This window comes from Notamacropus eugenii, chromosome 4 (genome assembly GCF_028372415.1).
Source record: "Notamacropus eugenii isolate mMacEug1 chromosome 4, mMacEug1.pri_v2, whole genome shotgun sequence".
Classification (NCBI taxonomy): Eukaryota; Metazoa; Chordata; class Mammalia; order Diprotodontia; family Macropodidae; genus Notamacropus; species Notamacropus eugenii.
In genome coordinates, this window is record NC_092875.1 from 300,365,130 (window position 1) to 300,371,811 (window position 6,682).

The window sequence follows — 6,682 nt, forward strand, 5'->3', positions numbered from 1 at the left end:
TATCTTGGAGTATAAAGTCCTAAGTATTTTACAGAGTCTGTTGTTATGATAAATGGAAATTTTCCATTGGTTCTTGCTCAGTTTTATTGGGAGTATATACAAATGTTAATGATTTATGTTACTGTTTTATATCCTGCAACTTTGCTAATGTTGCTAATAGTTTCAATTATTTTATTTGATTCTCTAGGGTTCCTTCAGTATACTGTCATACTATCTGCATAGTGTTATGGTTTTGTTTCTTCAATGCCTATTTTTATTTCATCAATTTATTTTTCTTGTCATTGCTACAGTTGGCATTTCTGATACAGTGTTAAAAATTAATAATGACATTGGACATAGTTGTTCCACCCCTCATCCAATGAGAAGGCTTATAAGACATCCTCATTACAGATAATGCTGACTCTTTATTTTGGATAGAAACTACTTACCATTTTTTTTTCTGAAAGAAGGTGATCATGTAATCTTCTTTTATTCATTTGTGTTAGTATAGCATGAAAGTAGCATTTACAACAGAGAGCAAAGCTAGTAGTCTTGAGATCCAATTCTATCTCTGCAGCTATCTCCCAGACATTTTAGGATATGTACTATCCAAGTGACTCTCAACTTAAGTGAGAATGTTCCTGGATAAACACAGTTAATTAACAATCTTGAAACTGGAATAGGTGTCTTCTCCCTTTGACATGATGGTAGCGTTTTGTACACGTATTTTCTTTCTCCTCATATGTCAAGATCTTTTTTCCTAACAGTCCATTCTTATTCTGGTCTCAGATGATGGTATAAATTATTTTTAAAAATGCCCAATGTCCATGATATTGTCAAAGGCTTACTCAATATTATTCTCAAATTCAGAAAACTGGACCTTAAATCTCCTAAATCAGTTTCAAGACTCTGACTGCTTTAACCTGATTCCCAATGGCTAGGATCAAACATATCCAATTACATCATATAAATAGTATCTCTAAACAAGGTAAGTATAACTCTAGAAAAGGAATAAGGACTAGAAGAAGATGAAACATGAGTGATACACAAATATATCTAGGCAAGGTAGCACCAATTTTATTTGGGGGACTGGGAGTCCATCAGACCAGCTTACCTCAAATATCCAGAGCATTTTTTTTCAGAATGCAAACATAGACCTTGGCTACAACAATCTTTAAGAGCCACAGAACCTGGAGCTGTGGAAATATAGCCAGAATATTACAACATAGGTTCAGGACATAAGAAGACAAGGGGTGAGATGAAAGTATGAAATGAGCAAGTCTTAAAAGCTACAGGCAACACTGAATGCTGTTTAAAGGCTCAGAAAATCATTGCACATTCTTCCTAGTCTTTTATATGGACCCCAATCACAAATCATCTGCAAAGTCCAGTCATCAGAAGAGTAACCACCACCATTTCTAGACAAGAAATGTTTTGTTTTCTTTTGTTTTGACCAAAGAGGCAGCCCCTGGAGTGCTCTTCCTTGAGGGATCCAGAAGCCTCAATGATTGAATCCTTCATGGTGCTGAGCCTTAAAGGCAGAGGTAAAGAAGAGCCCAGGAGAAGGGGACCACTGAGGCCATCTGATCCAAGTCATCCCGAATGGCAATGCCCCTCCTACAACACAACATGTCTTCCAGATTCAGGGACAACATGACATGAGGGCCCAGCCCACTCCACTCTTTTTTCTCCGGGGTTTTTGTTTAGTCAGCCCTGCTCACAGGAAGGCATTTGCCTGCTTGGAGCAAAGTTAAGTCTACACAAGATGCATTAGAAAGCCCAAGAAGCTTTGTTTCACAGACCAATTTTATCCTGTGTGTGGTGCGGACAGTTTTACACTTCTTGCAATATTCAATGGAATCTTTCTCCCAGAATCATGAATACATAGGAACCAAACCTGTCTGTAAAGGAGGGCACACTTCCTGTTTCTGCTTTTTGAGGACAGATTCATTCTAGCCCTTCCTTGCAACTCCACAGGGTTTACTGTTGTGGTCTTTCTTTTTTAAAGGACAGACTGAGACCTTCTGGAGATAAACCCTCGGGAGGGATGTGCTATTTTGCTTAGCGATTATTTTACTTGCCACCAGCATCACCTCTTTAAAAGGTGGCAAGTACCTTCTCTAATGAGAATAAAGCTGCTTTAAACTGCACCTGAAATTGGTTTAAGTCTCTCTAGATGATAAGTGGGGGGAAGAGTGGGCACAGAGAGCAAAGGGATGGAAGAAGGGCGATAAGGTTCTACTGAAACACTCGCACACGTGCACACACACACACACACACACTTTAGAACCATTCTGGTATTCACATTCAAGTTCCATGCTTCTTTAGTTCTCAGCAACTGGACGTCAAACTTTTCCAAGTGTGATGCCCATGACTAGAAATGTGCACACCAACAAAGAGCAGTGCTCAGGATATCAGAAGTTTGTGCACAGACCTCTCCATGGTGTTTTAGCTTCTCATATGGAAAAACACCAGACACCCAAAGGCACCCCATTCCCTGTGACCAGAGAGTTCTGCTTGCTGTTTTCAGTCTTTTCCCATCCATCCATTTGGAATCAATTGTACTGTTTTCTATCATTTGTAGAAATAAGTTTCAATTGTTTTCCACTAAAATGACAAGCGGGAGAGTCATCCTGTCCACCAGCACAGTATCTGTCCCAAACTGATCCGTGCACTGCTTTACAGTGGCCAAGATGCTCAGGAGCCGCTGGTCCGTAGCGTCCAGATGGGAGTCAGAGAGCACGTGGGAGATGGGGTCGTGAGTCATGGTCGATTTTAAGGCAGACTTAAGTACACCGTTCTTTAGGTAGTTCAGCCTGTTCCAGGTGGAGACCCGAATTATGCAGCACTGGTAGAGAGGGGCGAGGATGCTTCTCTCATCCAGCGTAGAGTTTCCAGAGCTTTTAGCTTTGTCCAAGAGAATAAGTATGCTAACTAGCGCCCTCAGCATCCGGAAAGCTCTCCTAAAGATGACGTTCAGCGTTGCCGATCAGATGCTCAAAGACAACAGTATCCACAACATCCAGGAGCGGGGGCCGGAGTCACAGGGAGACGTCTTCTTCACAGCGTCACATTAGCTATCATCATTTCACCTGGCAAGCTTCCCCTCCCTGTAAGTCCTGCCCCATGGGTGTCGGTGCTTCCGCAGAGGCCAGACATTTGGAAGTCACAGGGTAACAAAGCCCTCCTTTAGGTCTCCATCCGCACAGGCGGGTTCTGTTCTCGGCAATAATAACTCTTCCTGTTAAAGCAAGTGTTGTTACCAAGAGTTAAGAATGTGCTTACTGATGCTCTGTGACAACAGGTTTGATCTCAGTTCGAAGATTCCTAAATTTCCCAACCACTAAGGGGGCGCGGCGGAAACCTAAGTGGAAGTGGAAGTGTCCAAGGCTACAACTTCTGCATTGTGCCCTTCATGACCAGCATATGGCTCCCCTACGACCGCATAGTCTCGGCTGTACCTCTTAGGTTTGAACACAAATTTTTGCCCTCCAAGTATCAATAAGGCTTTAAGCTGAGTCCCCTTGTAACCCACATCAGCCTTAATGATCTTCTTGGTGGCCATGGCACGCATGATGGCCCCCCGCTCAGGGGTCTCTTCTGGGTACACTTCCCAGGGAACTCCCCGTTGAGCAGCAACCTTCCAAGGAGACTGAGATGTACGCTCCAGGCGGGGATCCAGCTCCACCAGCAGACTGGCCACCATTCGGTGAAAGGCCTGCTGGTCCTCACTGTTGGTAGCTGAAGTGTCCAAACTGTCAATCATGAAAACTTTTGTGAAGATAAAGATGAGGAGGAGGATGACCAGCAGGACAGCTGGCTGTTTCAGCTTCGTGGTGGCCCCCTCTCTTTCTCCCTCAGCCCAGGCTTTCTCTTTGGTCAGTGTGAAGACGTGGCAGTCAGCGTGGGGAGTTCATTATTATCAACCCATCACTAAAGCATTTCCTAGGATTTCTGCCTGCCCCGCCAGCCCTAGTCGCGCTCATGGCCGCGCGCGGGGCGCAGTCTCTTCTCCTGGGAGAGGACCCGCCGCGCTTCCCTGCCTCCTGTGGCCAGCGCCTGCCGCGCCCACGCCCACGGCCTCCCGAAACTACTTGCCATTTTAAGAAAGGTTCCTTTTGTTCCCATGTTTTCTCATGTTTTTGAATGGAATGCGTGTTATATTATATCAAAAGCTTTTTCAACATATGTTGATGCAATCATATATTTTTGTTGTTTTTGTTAATAATATGGTGAAATATGCTTATGGTTTTCCTAATATTCTGCTAGACTTGCATTCCCAGTATAAATGCTTCATTTCACAGTTTCTGATCTTTGTAATATATTCTTGTAATCTTACAAGTATTTTATTTAAAATTTGCAAATCAGTATCTATTATGAAAATTATATTTTTTCTTCTATCTTTGATTTTCCTGGTTTAGGTATCAAAACCATATTAGTACTATAAAATGTATTTAATTGGACTACACCAATATTTTCTAGATAGTTTATGAAGTATTGGGATGAATTGTGCCTTAGTGTTTGGTAAAATTCATTGTAAATCCATCTGATTGTGGGGATTTTTTTCTTTTGGAGTTCATTTATGGCTTGTTCATTTTTTCCCTAAGATAAGGTTATTAAATTATTCTATTTCTTCTACTGTTAATCTGAGAAATCAATCTTTTTGTAAATATTACTATATCTCACTTAGTATGCAAGTTTCGCTGGCATATAATTGGATGAAATAACTCCTAATGATTGCTTTAATTCTATCTTTATTAGTGATGCATTCACTGTTTTCATTTTTAATTCTGATAACTTGGTTTTCTTTCTTTTTTAAAATCAAATTAAATGATGGCTGATCTATTTTTGATTATTGTTTTTTTTAATAAAACCAGATGCAATTTCATTTATTAGTTCAATTTTTTTGTTTACTTAAAATTTTATTAATGTCTTCTTTGACTTCCAAGATTTCCATTTTAGTATTAAATTAGGAACTTTTCTCTCTACTTTTTAGTTGTATGCCCAAATCATTAATTAGCTTTCCCCCTATTTTACTGATATACACATTTGAAGATAAAAATTTCCTCTTAAGTATTATTTTTGTTGTCCTACAAATTTTTGTATATTATCTCATTGTTGTCATTCTCTTTAATTAAATTATATATTATTTCTCTATGATTTGTTCTTTGATCTACTCATTCTTTTAAATTAGACCATTTTGTTATCAATTAATTTTAATCTATGCTTTTGTGGCCCTTTTTAAGGTAAATTTTATTGCATTGTGATCTTAAAATATTGAATTTAATATTTCTACTTTTCTGCATTTGATTGTGAGGGATTTTATTCCGTAATACATGGTCTATTTTGGGAATAGGGTCATGTACAACTGAGAAAAAGTTATACTCCTTTCTATTGCAATTTCATTTTCTTCAGAGTATCATATGTAACTTCTCTGAAATTCTATTAATATCCATAATTTCTTTTTATTTATTTTATGGTTAGATTTATGTAGTTCTGAGAGCAGAAAGTTGAATTTCCTTATATAGTTTTACTGCCTATTTCCTTATAGTTAATTTAGCAATTCCTTTAAAAAATTGGATATTATACCATTTGCTTCATAGATGTTTATTATTGATATTAGTGCATTGTTTAGTTACTTTTTAGCAAAATATATTTCCTCTGATTCTTCTAATAAGGTCGATTTTTGCTTTTATTTTGTCTGAGATCATGATTGCTACCTCTGCCTTTTTAATTTTTTACTTCAGTTGAAGTAATTTTTGCTTAACTATTCTTATTAAATTTTTAAAAATTTAAATTTTAAAATCATTTTCACCTCTTCTGGGAATTCTTATTGGCCTTGTGTCTAATTCATGGTTTTTTTTTTCTTTGAGTCTTTATTTGTAGCTATTTTGACCTCATTGTCTTCTGAGTTTGGGTCTCAATCTTCCCTGTCATCATATGGATTTTCATGATCAGGTTGTTTTTTGTGGTTTGTTCACTTTGTCAGACTATTTCTTTACTTTCAACTCTATTTTAAAGTTGGACTTTTTTCCTGACTTGCAGGGGGTGAGGGGTAGATTTTGGAGAATACTTTTCCAAGCTTCAGACTTTTTTATGCAGCTCTTATCAGAACTAGAAATTTTGGAAATTTTCAATGTTGCCAAAATGGTGTGATCCATAGGGAGATGTGATCACTGCTCTCCTGGTTTGCACTCTAGTCCTTTTCCAGAATGCACCCCAGATCCCTTCTGACAAGGGCTTCTGCCCAGCAGGAATTCTGCTCCCCTGTGAGCAAAATGCTCCTCTCTACCATCGAACCGTGACTCAGAAGTGGGTATAGGTATTTGAGTTGCCAAACAGTGCCCTGTCTTGTGCCCACTTCTAGGATAAGAATCGCTGCTAATCTTTCTGACAAGTTGCATTTCTGACTTGAGAGCTCCCCAAGTTTGTACTACTATTGCTGTCACCTTCTCAAGGCCCACAGCTGGGGTTCCCATCTAATGGACTCCAGACCAGTTCCTACCCCAGTATCCCAGACCTCTCCTTTCAACCTCCAAAATTGCCTTAGGTTGAAAAAATGTCTCACCACACACACACACACACACACACACACACACACACACACACACACACACACGCACACACCTTTTTTGGAGATGTGTAGGAGTTGCTGCTACCAAATTTAATATGAGGCATTACTTAAAGTTCTTTAGAGGGAATG

At 39.2% G+C, this 6,682-nt stretch overlaps 1 pseudogene; it reads right to left on the reverse strand.

Annotated features, from left to right (window-relative positions):
* Positions 1–2,426: 2,426 nt before the first annotated feature.
* Positions 2,427–3,886, reverse strand: LOC140502521 (glycosaminoglycan xylosylkinase pseudogene; annotated as a pseudogene).
* Between the last annotated feature and the right edge of the window lie 2,796 nt (positions 3,887–6,682).